At 35.3% G+C, this 14,365-nt stretch overlaps 1 long non-coding RNA gene across 1 annotated transcript; it reads right to left on the bottom strand.

Annotated features, from left to right (window-relative positions):
* Positions 1–9,085: 9,085 nt before the first annotated feature.
* LOC132069213 (uncharacterized) lies at positions 9,086–10,325 on the bottom strand. Its single transcript, XR_009417700.1, has 2 exons — positions 10,209–10,325; positions 9,086–9,415 (listed from the first exon to the last, which is right to left on the bottom strand). It is a non-coding gene; the product is annotated as an uncharacterized LOC132069213 (long non-coding RNA).
* Between the last annotated feature and the right edge of the window lie 4,040 nt (positions 10,326–14,365).

Here is a 14,365-nt window from a genome sequence, read left to right as displayed (position 1 = left end):
AGTTCATGTACTCACTCATCCATGATTTCGGGACAATCATCGGACATCGGACTCTTACATCATACAATTCATAATTCAGGGACAACCATCGGACATCGGACTACTCACATCACTCGCACACAATCCACGATTTCGGGACAACCATCGGATATCGGACTACTCACACCACTCTCATGCAAACTGAGCTCAGCCCATCATGGTGTTTCATCAAGTATCAACAATGTATCAATAATATATCATGAGAGATGTGATTGCATGCGATGTATGAGTCAAAATGAATAATCAGATCAATATCACAAGTACCATACATGGGTACGCTAACAATATCATGAAAGACTACACAAGTCATAGAAAAACATTATCCCCGAAATCAAATGCCAACAAGTGGGGCACCACAATATCATGAACAAGATATCTCAATAGTCTCCAATATCCCCTATCACTATGCGACATCAAGCCTACAACAATAGGACAAGTCAATCACAACACAACGGAGTGGCTAGCCCCAATCACACAACAGGGCCCAACCTAATACAATATCCAACCCAACTTCATACCCGAAGGTTTACATGCTTTCTCCGATAATATAATCTAAATATATGCTTCGCTACACGAAGTCTCACCAAGGGTAAGCCATAACCTACCTAGATGGCCGAACAACAAAACACCAACAATCACTCCGTCGCTTTCCCCTTCAGTTGAGCCTCAAGATCAAACAAGTCTAGGCATATTCGTAATCTAGATTAGAAATCATGAGGATCGATACCTATATTGCTATCATCAATTTAGGTCAAAACCAACCCTAGAATTTGGGGAAATGGGACCCACAAGGTCAAAACGGGAAATTCAGAGGTAAAATATCAAATTAAACACTAGGTGATCAAAACCCATCAACTAGGTGCTAATTTAACTCAAAGATTCACCCAATTTCGAAATTCAAGCAACACCCCCAATTTTGAGCCTAACTCTTAGATTCAAGAATTCAATACTAATAATGGGAGATATATGATTAACAACCTTAGATACATCATAATCTAGTATAAACCCAATCAATTTTATCATTAACAAGCCTAGATTGAAACTACGTCAAAACTCACTTTTAATCTTCCATCACTAATGAACTAATCAAGGGAAAGGGGTTCTAAGATGATTAGGAATAATGAATTAGCAAGAAGGTTAGGTGGACTTACCACCAAGAATCTCCACCAATAATCCTCAAGAATAGTTCCCAAGAGCTCAAATTTCGGAATGGTATTAAATGATAGACTAAGGGCTTTTAACACCTCATTTAATGAACTCACTGCCCGTCACCCGCTTCCGCGACGCTAAGGCCGCTCCAGCGGTGCCATGACTGCTACAGCGGTCATGCCCAATTGGCAAGGACCGCTCCAGCGGCAGGGTGACCGCTTCAGCAGTACCACTGCCGCGGTGCTGGTACCGCCAAAGCGGGCACCAGACACTAGAAAGTTTTCCAAGTTTCACACTTTAATCTAAATTTTGACTAATTCTTGAGGAAATCTGCTCACAAACCACATACACAGACACATATAAAAACACGCGACGAACGCGCTTGTGGCCTCAAAATTTCTAACGGAGGTCTCGTTGACCGAGTCAACCCCCGATACCTCAATTCTAATTTCCCAAACCAAGTCTCAAAATGCATCCGAGTTCATTGGGAACCGAACCGAATATAAACACAAGTTTTAAATGACCATCCAGACCTCTCGAAATCGACGAATTTTCGAAAAAGGTCCGTTTACCCAAAAGTCAACTTTGAATCAACTTTTTTTCGCTTAAAGTCCATATTTCACAAAAGTCGCCCGAATCAAATCTAAATACCTCGAAAAGCATGTCAACGGTTTTCTCGGGTCAAAAGTGAGCTAACCAAGCTCAAAAAGGGGCAAAAATGTCGGAAAGACTATAACGACCAAACGGGTCGTTACAAGATGAAGTCAAGCAGGCAGTGTCCATTTTTAATGGGACAAGTGCAAGTGGCCCTAGTGGTTTCTCTGGGAAGTTCTACCAGTCATATTGGGATATTATAGGGGTTGATTTATACAGAATGGTAGTTGATTTCTTTAAGGGGCAAACATTTCCCAAATCCATCACTCATACAAATCTAGTATTGCTTCCAAAGAAGGACATTGTGCAAACTTAATCAGATCTTAGATGTATAAGTCTGAGTAACTTTATAAACAAGGTTATATCAAGAGTGGTGCATGACAGGCTAGAAAATGTATTTCCATATTTGATTTCTAGCAACCAATTTGTCAAGGGGAGCGACATCATTGAAAATGTCTTTTGCTAGCTCAAGAGATTGTGAAAGATAATAGAAAGAGGGGTAAGCCTACAAATGTTGTCATTAAGTTGGATATGGAAAAAGCCTATGATAGAGTATTCTGGTATTTTCTAACTAGAGTGTTACATAAGATGGGATTTGGGGATCAATTCATTGATCAAATGTGGAGACTACTAGCCAACAACTGGTATTCTATATTGTTCAATGGGCAGGCAACTGTATTTTTCCACTTAACTAGAGGAGTTAAGCAGGGTGATCCTCTTTCACCTGCCCTCTTTATTATATTAGCAAAGGTCCTATCTAGATCATTAAATGCTTTATTTGACGATTCTAGTTATGTTGGTTATGGGATGCCTAAGTGGAGTCTCAACATAAAACATCTTTCATATGCTGATGATACAATCATTTTCACATCTATAGAGAAGGAATCCCTTCAGAAAGTGATGCAAGTATTACAACAATATGAGGATATTTCTGGCCAGTTGATCAATAAAGAGAAGAATGCATCCTACATGTTTCATAAGGTGGAAAATAATCTATCTCAGCAGGTGGAGCAAGTAACTGGTTTTTGAAGAGACTCATTTCCATTGAAGTATTTGGGTTGTCCCATTTTTCATGCCAGAAGAAAGAAAGTATTCTATAATGATCTTATAAAGAAAGTGACGAATAAGCTGCAAAACTGGAAAGGGAAGCTGTTATCATATGGTGGGAAGGTTGTTCTAATAAGCAATGTATTACAAAGCATTCCTGTATACTTATTATCTGTAGTAGTCCCAACTAAATACATTATAAATGAGCTTCGTAAGATTTTTGCTAGATTTTTCTGGTCTAACAAGGAAGAGGTAAGAAACAAACATTGGGTTTCATGGGCTAGGATTTGTCTCCCAAACGAGGAGGGTGGTTTTGCTTATAGATCATTATATGATATGTCAAATTCATTGCTTGCCAAGTTATGGTGGAAATTCAAGACTGAAAATTCTATGTGGGCAACTTTCATTTTGAACAAGTACTATAAGAAGCACAGGCCAACTGAAGTACAGTAGAGGGGCGGTTCTCTAATTTGGAAAACAATGCATGAAGCTAAGGACTTGGTTGATCAGCATATTTGGTGGAAACCTAGAAATGGAGAATGCAATGTGTGGCAAGATAAATGGACTAGATTAGGTTGTTTAACTTAGGTGGTTCTAGTCTAGCTTAATATTGTTGAGTTTAAATACTTCATGACACATGAAGGATGGAATTTTCAGAGATTTCAGGATGTCCTTCCTTTGAACATTGTGAATCATATTAGATCTGAACTAGGGGCTGGTGAAAAGATTGATGAAAAGGATAACCCTTGGTGGTTGTTGACTGCAAATGGAAAATACACAGTTAAAAGTGCATGGAATGATCTCAGGCAACATTGAGTACATTCTGTGCAGTTCATAAGATTATGGAGTAAAGGTGTTCCTTTCAAAATCTCCTTCCTGCTATGGAAAGTTTGGAAATTTAAGTTACCTGTTGATGATGTCCTCAAGGAGAATGCATATATCTTTAGTGTCCAGGTGCAGATGTTGTATTGACTCTCACTATGAAGAAACCATGCAACATATATTCCTTACAGGGGATTTTGCTATGTCCATATGGTTATACTATATTACAACAGCTGGGATCACTAGTCCTTTAGTGCATATTCACCAAGCAGTAGTGAAATAGTGGAATATGCAGTTTGCTCATACTCTTAAAGCTATCTATCAGGCTGTACCAGCCTTCATTTGCTAGCAATTATGGAAAAGAAGGAATGCTATTATATAGAGCAACACTATGAGCAAGGTTAAGGTCATATATGCGATTAATTACAACTTGTTTAATCTTGTTAGAACTTTGTATCTATGGTTGAAGAATATTCCTTAGGATTGGCATCAGATGGTTTAATTCCTGGAAGAATACAAACCTCATAATAGGATCAGATTGGTGTATTGGATGTGTCCTTATGAAAGGTGGTATAAATACAACACTGATGCAATTTCTAGGGGTAATCCAGGATTAAGTTCTACAACCTTTTGTGTAAGAAATGATAGGGGTGATTTGGTATATGCTAGTGCAAGAAAGCTGCAAGATACAACAAATATTAGTCTTTGAGGCAAGTGCTATACAAGATGGTTTAGAATACTGTATTTCTAATCATCTGGTTCTTGTAGTTATAGAATCAAATTCATTGACCATGATCAACATTGTGGAGGGAATCTGGGATAGTCCATGGAAGATCAGTATGGAAGATCAAATAGTGGAGCAATAAGGGCTATGTGTAATTTGCTCATATCTTGAGAGAAGGCAATGCACTGACAGATTTTTTGGCTAAATGGCTTTTGATTTTGTGGGGACCATTCAAATTCATAGATTTCAGGAGTTACCAACAACTGCAAGGAACATTCTGAATAGTGACAAAAGTGCAATGCCATACATCAGGCATTCAACATATAAGACTAGGGAGCCTGATTGATTGATGACAAATCTACAACATTCTGAATGGAGATTCGAGTTTAAGACTGTATAGTTATCTAAAGTTATCCTATCTAGTTAGTGGTAATAACAAAATTTCTGTTCATTCTCCTAGAAGGATTTTTTTAGATGATTGTTACAGGGTACTATACAGGATTCGGGCTATTTTTTATATGGCACTCATTCATGCAAGAAGGCAGGTGGTATAACGTACCATTAGATGGAGAGTTTGCCAGCTTACTGCTTGAAGTTGTTCTCTTGGATTTGATACCATAGTACCTGGTGAGAGCTTGTGGTGTCTGATAGTGGCATCAATCCAAAGCAGCAGATGATTCCAGACATTATTGATAGATGGAAGTTTTGTTTCCACTGCATCAAACTTTAGATTTAATGTATATAACTTTAGTTTTCATTATCTTAGGACAATTTTTTTTTTGTCTTGCTTTATGATTTCTTTGTGTAAATAATTTTCCTCTTATTATTAAAACATCACCAGCTCTTGCTGTGTGGTTCTTTTGGTAAAAAAAAAAAAAAAAAAAAAATTTTGGGGAAAACGCTGTCATACCCTATTTTAGCCGGGTCAAAGCGGAGTACAACATATTAGTGATTCCTAAATTTCTTAACTTAAGGAGTCGCCACCTAATTATTTTTAAAGGTGAATTAGGACACCTATTTTAACTAAGTAAATGCTTAAAATTAACTCTAATTAATGATCTACTTAACTAATATGATTCTAGGTAAGAGTTCTAGTTATTCTAAAGGGAAGGGGTTAAGCATCCTTTAAGATCCGTTAACTACGGTTAACCGGCCAAACTTAAGTTAATTAATATAGGCGAAAATGTTATTAGTTAAACAATTAAAGCATAAGATCATTTGAACTAAATGAAATACTAATTAAGCTTCATATTTTAGTGAACAGTTGAAAATAAAAGAAACTTATATTTGATGCAGCATTAGGCTAAATGATTTGAAAAATAATTTAATAGCCAAACAAACTATCTTCAAGTAAAGGACTTCACAGACACGAACAATTTTTGTAAAATGAGTTCTTAAATGTACTTTAAGAAATACCCAACTAATTTTAAACTCTATAGACTCATTAAGTTTACAAATTTAGATAACTTGATTAGAGTTTTCTTAAAAAAGTTACGCTTTGAAAAACGTCTCAAAACTGGAAATGGAAATTTTAGTCCACCTGTTCCAAAGCTACGTTTTTTAGCAAGAGAGTAAAATAAGAGTTGAGAAAATACACAAGTTTAAATAGTGCACTAATTTATTTCAAAAGATGTAGCATGGCCTAAAAAACTATTGTCAAATTCATAATTTTAAGTTCTTACGCAGGTAAACATTACTACTCTTTAAGTGATGGAAAATATTACCTTATTAATAATAAATGATTAGGATAGTCTAAATGATCAAATAAAACATACATTAAAGTTTATCCTAAAATCTCAAAATAGGGATATACAAAACATAAGCAAACTAGCAATTATATTTTAAAAAATGAAGATGGAATGACTGGTAAGGGAAAGATAGCCATGGGAGGTCCTGAACGAATTTCGCTCGTTCCTCTTGATAGATCTGACGCAATTGAATGAGTGAAGACATGGAAAGTCGTTCTTGATGGAAAAATTGAACAAATATCGACAAGTGCCATTTGATAGATTGCGCAAATAATTTGGACATCTACCAATTTAAGAAGCGATAAATGGTGAAAAATGGAAGGATTTGAGAGTAAGTAAAAGTTCTATGATGTAGATCGAGCGCTAAATGGATTCTACTAGGCGTGGAACTAACATGCCAAATGTTTTGTCGTTTGAGATAGAAGATCATACCCGTAAAGGAAGGACACGGAAAAAGCTCTAGGATTTGAAGTTTGACGCGAGACAAGTTATTTGACACTAATAGATTTGATTAACTAAGCAACTAACGATGGGAAAAACGATTATAAGAGAATGCCTATTAAAACAAAGTTGGAATGATAAGAATTAACTTCAAGTGTTGGCAAAAAGAATTTTTTCAAGGCTAGTTCATGGATGCAAAAATTAGGAAATTTCCTCCGACAATTAGAACTTTGTCGAGTAAAATGTCCTACTTTGTAAGAAAAACAGGAATCATGCTAGGAATGTGAACGATCTTAAAGGTGCTCTGGAGTCGCTAAAGTGCGCTAATCGCGGAGTAATTTGATTATTATTATTTTAAAAATCATGAAGGTGATGCATAAAAATAATTAAAAGATAATATGCAATAATATATCAAAATAAAGAGACAAGAAAATATGGATTCAATTTTCTCTTCTTTTATGAAGAGAAACGAAGAAGACGTTAGTAAATATCAAGTAATAGCATATCACAAATAAATTCAAGTAAGAGCATATTGCTAATAAATTTAAGTAATTCGTTTAGCACCAAATAATAGCATGTCGCAAATAAATTTAAGTAAGCATACTGCAAATAAATTTACGTAAATCACTTAGCAAGCAGGCAAACAATTTGAAAAGTTTATAACACACATATATTAAATAGCAATAACGCATCTTAATATGAAGGGGACCTCTTTATGCCAGAGGTAGGCCTAGCGTATATTTGAAAGATGAATGCGCCATTATATGTCATATCATTGCTCTTAAATTAATTAAACAACTTTATTTCCAAAATGAGTGCACAAATCTCTTTAAGCTTTATTACGTGCCAAATAAGAAAAAATTATATTTCCTAATCTAAATAAGCTAAGTTCAATTCTTCAATGCGTCCAAACTTCTTCCTCTATTAATAATGTGCGCCAAGGCTTTTTTTTTTCTACCAAAACTTGCGATCTTCATGGCTATCTGCATCACAAAAGGTTAGTCAAACCCGCCCTCCTAAAATTTAATTAATTTAGAGAAGATGATCCATATTTTGGCACAATATATCTTCAAATAATGCACACATAATATGATAGGCGTCGCTCGGGGTCATGAACCCACTTGGACATTTTGGTAAGGTTGACTAATGGACTTAATGTACCAAGGATATTAAGCCTCCTTAGTTTAAATGATGCATGCCCCCTAGAATAGGTGTCGGTTAAGCTCTATCTTAAGTTTTCTAAGATTTGGTTGACTAGACTCAAGGTTCCCGAGCGGACTATTCGAGTGAGAAGGCTACGCGGCCGTACAGAAAATCCGGACACCCCGCGTATATACCAACTCTCCTAAAATTTGGGATTTTGAAAGAAATTTGCGGGTGCGCAAAACACACCTCGCGTGTACGTGTGATAGTGTGAATTTCTGGAAGTGGAGGAAATATGAATGGAATGACAGTTTAAGAAAGCGGTAGCATATTATTATATTTACATCGGAAAACTCACATAAAAAAAATAATAAAGCAATAACTATAATTATTACAAAGCACATAATAGAAACAATTAAAGCAATAATAAAACACTCAAAACATCCAACAAATTAATTATTAACCTAAGTTTGTTATGGTTAAGAACCTAGTGTCCCCAGCGAAGTCGCCAAGCTATCATATCCTATTTTAACCGGGTCAAAGCGGAGTATAACATATTAGTGATTCCTAAATTGATTAACTTAAAGAGTCGCCACCTAATTATTTTTAAAGGTGAATTAGGACACCTATTTTAACTAAGTAAATGCTTAAAATTAACTCCAATTAATGGTCTACTTAACTAATGTGATTCTAGGTAAGGGTTTTAGTTATCTTAAAGGGAAGGGGTTAAGCATCCTTTAAAATCCGTTAACTACGGTTAACCGGCCAAACTTAGGTTAATTAATATAGGCGAAATTGTTATTAGTTAAACAGTTAAAGCATAAGATCATTTGAACTAAATGACACACTAATTAAGCTTCATATTTTAGTGAACAGTTGAAAATAAAAGAAACTTACATTTGATGGAGCATTAGGCTAAATGATTTGAAAAATTTAATAGCCAAACAAACTATCTTCTAGTAAAGGACTTCACAGACATGAACAATTTTTGTAAAATAAGTTCTTAAATGTCCTTTAAGAAATACCCAGCTGATTTTAAACTCTACGGACTCATTAAGTTGACAAATTTAGACAACTTGATTGGAGGTTTCTTAAAAAAGTTACGCTTTGAAAAATGTCTCAAAACTGGAAAATGGAAATTTTAGTCCACCTGTTCCAAAGCCACGTTTTTTAGCAAGAGAGTAAAATAAGAGTTGAGAAAATACACAAGCTTAAATAGTGCACTAATTTATTTCAAAAGATGTAGCATGGCCTCAAAAACTATTGTCAAATTCATAATTTTAAGTTCTTACGCAGCTAAACATTACTACTCTTTAAGTGATGGAAAATATTACCTTATTAATAATAAATGATTAGGATAGTCTAAATGATCAAATAAAAGATACATTAACTAAGTTTATCCTAAAATCCCAAAACAGGGATATACCAAACATAAGCAAACTAGCAATTATATTTTAAAAAATGAAGATGGAATGACTGGTAAGGGAAAGATAGCCATGAGAGGTCCTGAACGAATTTCGCTCGTTCCTCTTGATAGATCTGATGCATTTAAAGGAAAATCTGTGGAATTAACTCCATGCTCGGGTAATGGGAGAATCTTGGGTTAAGACTCCAAGTTTGCGAGAGTCCCGGATTAAGACTCTATTTGCTCCGAAGTGTACATGTAAAATAAGGGGAGATAAAGATTAGCGATATAATCTCACGTTCCTGTAAGCGAATATAAATGCACAACTAGTTTAAGGCAAAATGAGAATGTAATTAACTTGCAACCACACACACACAAAAAAAAAAAAAAAAAAGAAGGTCAAGGCAGATTACCAATATAGGAGAAGATTCCTATACAAAATTTATACTAACAGGATATGTTTATATTAAAACAACCAACCGCATGTGATGTCAAATTCTTTGGTCATTAGAACAATTTGGCATGCCTTAAAGTTAATAACTGAGTGAAGTAGATATTATTTTCCTTACAGTACTTGGATGAAAAAAAAAAAAGGACATGTTAGGCTCGACCTGAAATCTGAAGCCTGAGTTTTATGTGAAGGATGAATCTAAAATACGACAATATCTTCCCCAACAAAGAACACTTTCAGATTTTCGCATACTAAACAAAACACATAACCTATTCTTAACATTCATGTTTTGCAGATCCAACTATCCTAGGATGAGTTAACATGACGGGACAACATTTAAAACATGAAGGTAACACACAGTTAATTAGACTAACACAAATAGACATTTAAGAACATGACCTCTAGCAAAACCAATGAACACAGAATGACGGTTCCAATTCGCAGTACCAAGGATTTAAAATAAGCATACTGGATAATCTTTTAATGAAAAAAAAAATAGAAGAAACTAAAAGCATTTTCACAATATGCACAGAGTCATAAATGTATCGAAAATTACAATCGACAAAGAAAAAATAGTTTGCTGACCTTTTTGTGGTGCAGTGAACTAGGGTGCGGGGTCTTAGATCCGACGTACTCCGACATTGCTCACAAACAAAGCGACACAATAAATCAAATGATATCCCTGCCGAAGCTTGAAAGGGACGCAAATTTGAGGAGAAAAAAACAGTGCGATGGAGAATAACTTAAAGCTTGTATTTTTGAAGGCTAAGTAAGAAACAAAAAGTATTTTTGAAGTTTGGAGAGGGAGAAATTGCTACCAGAACTTGTTGTAAATGAACTCCAAACGCTAGTATTTATAGGACGAGCTTAGGGTTTGCTAGGATTCGAAGATTTTGGGCGGGATTTGACCCAAATCTTGGTCAAAAACTTAGTTCAAAATCCGAATGTTAGAGATCATTTTTTTTGTATGGACTGGATCAGAAAAAGAAGGATGAAGACGAAATTAATTAAGAGCTTTGTACTACAAAAACGAAGGGACTATGACCTTGCCACGAGATGTTCAGGTCTTACCTGAAATGGTGAGACCTCTTTTGATTTTGGGTTGAAGCTATTTGGAATTTTGCTGAGAATGATTATTGAAAGAGAGGGATAGACGTTGGTAGGAGCAGCTGTAGAGAAAATGTTAAGTTTAGGGTTCGGTTTGGGTGAGCCAATCTAATTTGGACTTAACTCTCTCTGTGTTGGGCTGAGTTGGGGAGGAAAATCATACAATTGGAATGGGCTTACTGAAATTAAAATACTAAAGCTGATTTGGGCTTCTGATTTGTGGACAAAAAGATGGATTTCCTCCTTCCTTTATATTCTTTGGGCTTCTAACTAGATCAATACCTTAAAAATTGCATTAATAATATATATGTATATATATATAATAATGGGAACCGTAATAATAATAATAATAATAATAATAATAGTAGTAGTAGTAGTAGTAGTAGTAGTAGTAGTACTAATAATAATACTAATAATAATAGTAGTAGTAATAATAATAATAATAATAATAATAATAATAATAATAATAATAATAATAATAATACTAATACTACTAATAATAATAATAATAATAATAATAATAATAATAATAATAATAATAATAATAATAATAATAATAGCGATAATAACTAGTAAAAATGGTAAAAGCTAAGGTATTTGATTTATTACCAATTTAGAAGCTCGAGGAAATAAATCGGAAGAAAGGAGGGTCAAAATTGGGTGTCAACAGCTTGTCCCTCTTGGACTGGAGACGATGAAAGATTTTTCTGGCAAAGAAATTGATGTAGTAGCTGATTTTGTCCCGACCATCAGAGCTGAAACAAAGGTTAAGAAAGGTATGGGGACAAAGAAAATTTTGAAAAGATTGCGGCCGAACTCTGGTTTCTGAGTTGCCTACATATCTCAGGTTGCATGAGAATCAGGCCATATGTAGTTCAAGAAGAACTATGAAACTTATGAATTAAGAAAATAAGGCTGATGTGAATTCAAACAATATTGCCCCAGTGTCGAATTATGATGCCACTGGGTATTATAGTTGAGGAAAATGTGTTTGAATTGAAGGAATCTGATAATGGATACGACCTAACGTGGTTGTCGAGTTACACATGTAGGCAAGATATTTAAGAGTGAGCCAAGCGGAGTTCGAAGTAGACCTATGACCTTTGTTGGGAAGTTTGGTTCCTTCCCAACAAATTGCCCCAGTTCACTGCCTTAGATAAAGTTTCATGTTGTGCGATGCTACCTGCTAAATCTGCTGCAAAGATCTAAGATACAACCATTAGTAATAAATAAAAGCATTAAGATAGAATTCAATGAAAGCAATAAATTTGGTGCAAGTGTAGCAATCAATAGAAAATTACTTCTAGATAAAATTAACGCAGGTATAAAAATTAGTGCGAGATTAGTTGAGATGAAAACTAGTGCAGCTGCGAGAATAAGGCAAAAATATTTGAGATGAAATTAAGCTAAGTGCAAAATCAATGTGCTTTGTAAAATTTAAGATGTCCAATTTTAAGGTGGACATGCCCAAATAAAATAATTAAGACCTATTATAAGGTGGATAGATCTAAATAAAATAATTAAGTCATATTATATGGTTGACAAACCCAAATAAATAATTAAGTCATATTATAAGGTGGACAAACCAAATAAAATAATTAAGTCCTATTATAAGGTGGACAAACCCAATAACATAATTAAGTCCTATTATAAGGTGGACAAACCCAATAACATTACGTCCGATTTTAAGGTGGACAAACCCAAATAAGTCCTATTAAAGGCGGACAGACCTAAAAAGGCGGACAGACCTAAAATGTTCAATTAAAGGCGCACAAGCCTAATATTTCCAATTAAAGGCGGACAAGCCTAATATGTCCTATTAAAGACGGAAGAGTCTAATATGTCCAGTTAAAGGCGGACGAGCCTAATATGTCCTATTAACGTCGGACGAGTCTAATATGTCCTATTAAAGGCGGACGAGTCTAAAATGTCCAATTAAAAGCGGACGGACTTAAAATATCCAATTAAAGGCGCCTAATATGTCCTATTAAAGGCGGACAAGCCTAATATGTCCTATTAAAGGCGGACAAGCCTAATATGTCCTATTAAAGGCGGACGAGCCTAAAATGTCCAATTAAAGGCGGACGGAGTTAAAATATCCAATTAAAGGTGGACAAGCCTAATATGTCCTATTAAAGGCGGACAAGCCTAATATGTCTTATTAAAGGCGGACAGACCTAAAATATCCTATTAAAGGCGGGCAAGCCTACAATGTCCAATTAAAGGCGAACAAGCCTAAAATGTCCTATTAAAGGCGGATGAGCCTAAAATGTCCAATTAAAAGCGGACGGACTTAAAATATCCAATTAAAGGCGGACAAGCCTAATATGTCCTATTAAAGGCGGACAAGCCTAATATGTCCTATTAAAGGCGGACGAGCCTAAAATATCCAATTAAAGGCGGGTGGACTTAAAATATCCAATTAAAGGCGGACAAGCCTAATATGTCCTATTAAAGGCGGACAGACCTAAAATATCCTATTAAAGGAGGGCAAGCCTACAATGTCCAATTAAAGGCGGACGAGCCTAAAATGTCCTATTAAAGACAGATGAGCCTAAAATGCTGTGCTTGATTTATGATTACTAAAAAATTAGTGCGGGGCGAAGAGCTTGATACGATGCTTGATTTTGCAGTGGTGAATATCCATGGTGCAATGAGGAGAGCTTGTGCATTGCCTAGTTTGATAGTAGCAAATATTTCATGGTGCGATGCCAATAAATTGGAGATCTTCCACTTTGCTGCAATTTGGTTGCTAAGAAATTCCTGCACTCAAAGAAAATTATGAGTTGTGAAAGTTAATTAGTATTGAGTTAGCTTTGCTCTTTACTTTATCTGAATCTTGCAACTTCCGACTTGATGCTGAGCTTTCGGATGCCGTGCAATATCATTCAAGAATAGCTAAAATATGCCCATGCATTAATCAAAGAAAATTTGTTAGTATAAAATAAAGTGGTTGCCTTGAATTGAACATTAAAGCGTTGGCTTTGAATCTGTATTTCTCGTTGTTGTGGCAGTGCAGCAATCTGGCGATACTAATATATTGCTCGTGATTTCGATCTTTGATTTTGTCGAATAATGATAGGCCATTTTGCAAAGCTGCCCTAGTTTTGCTTATGGGGACAATAGAATTTTTCATTATATTAAGACTGTGTCCAATGATGGACTGCCTACTTATCCCAAAGGAATCAAGTCAAAAGTAGTTCCTACAAGCTTTAGCAAAATTACAAGAAAAAAAGCCGATCATAAGGCGAGTTCATAGAGAATGCTAGTGATGGTAAATCCTTTCAATCATTCTACTTGGTTCCACGCTTCCTTTTCAAATGTCTTGGTGCCAATTTTGATGGATCACCGGTAACAATAATTGCATTTGCAACTGGAGGGCCATCATTGTCGCACAATTTAGTTTGTCGCACACTTATCTTATCCTTTTCAATCATGTTTTGGACCTTATGCTTAAGTGTTGGGCAATCTTCTGTGTCATGACCTGGAATATTAGAGTGGTAAGCACAACTCTTGGACCAATCAAAATCTGGCGGTAGGCTTTTAGGGATCCATCCTTTCTTTGGCTTCAGAAGTCCCTTGGCTTTCAGTCTCTCAAATATGTTGGTAAATGACTCTTCAAGAGGAGTAAAAGT

The sequence above is a fragment of the Lycium ferocissimum genome, chromosome 9 (genome assembly GCF_029784015.1).
Source record: "Lycium ferocissimum isolate CSIRO_LF1 chromosome 9, AGI_CSIRO_Lferr_CH_V1, whole genome shotgun sequence".
Classification (NCBI taxonomy): domain Eukaryota; kingdom Viridiplantae; phylum Streptophyta; class Magnoliopsida; order Solanales; family Solanaceae; genus Lycium; species Lycium ferocissimum.
The sequence above is the reverse complement of the archived record's forward strand: the minus strand, read 5'-3'. Positions and strand labels throughout refer to the sequence as shown.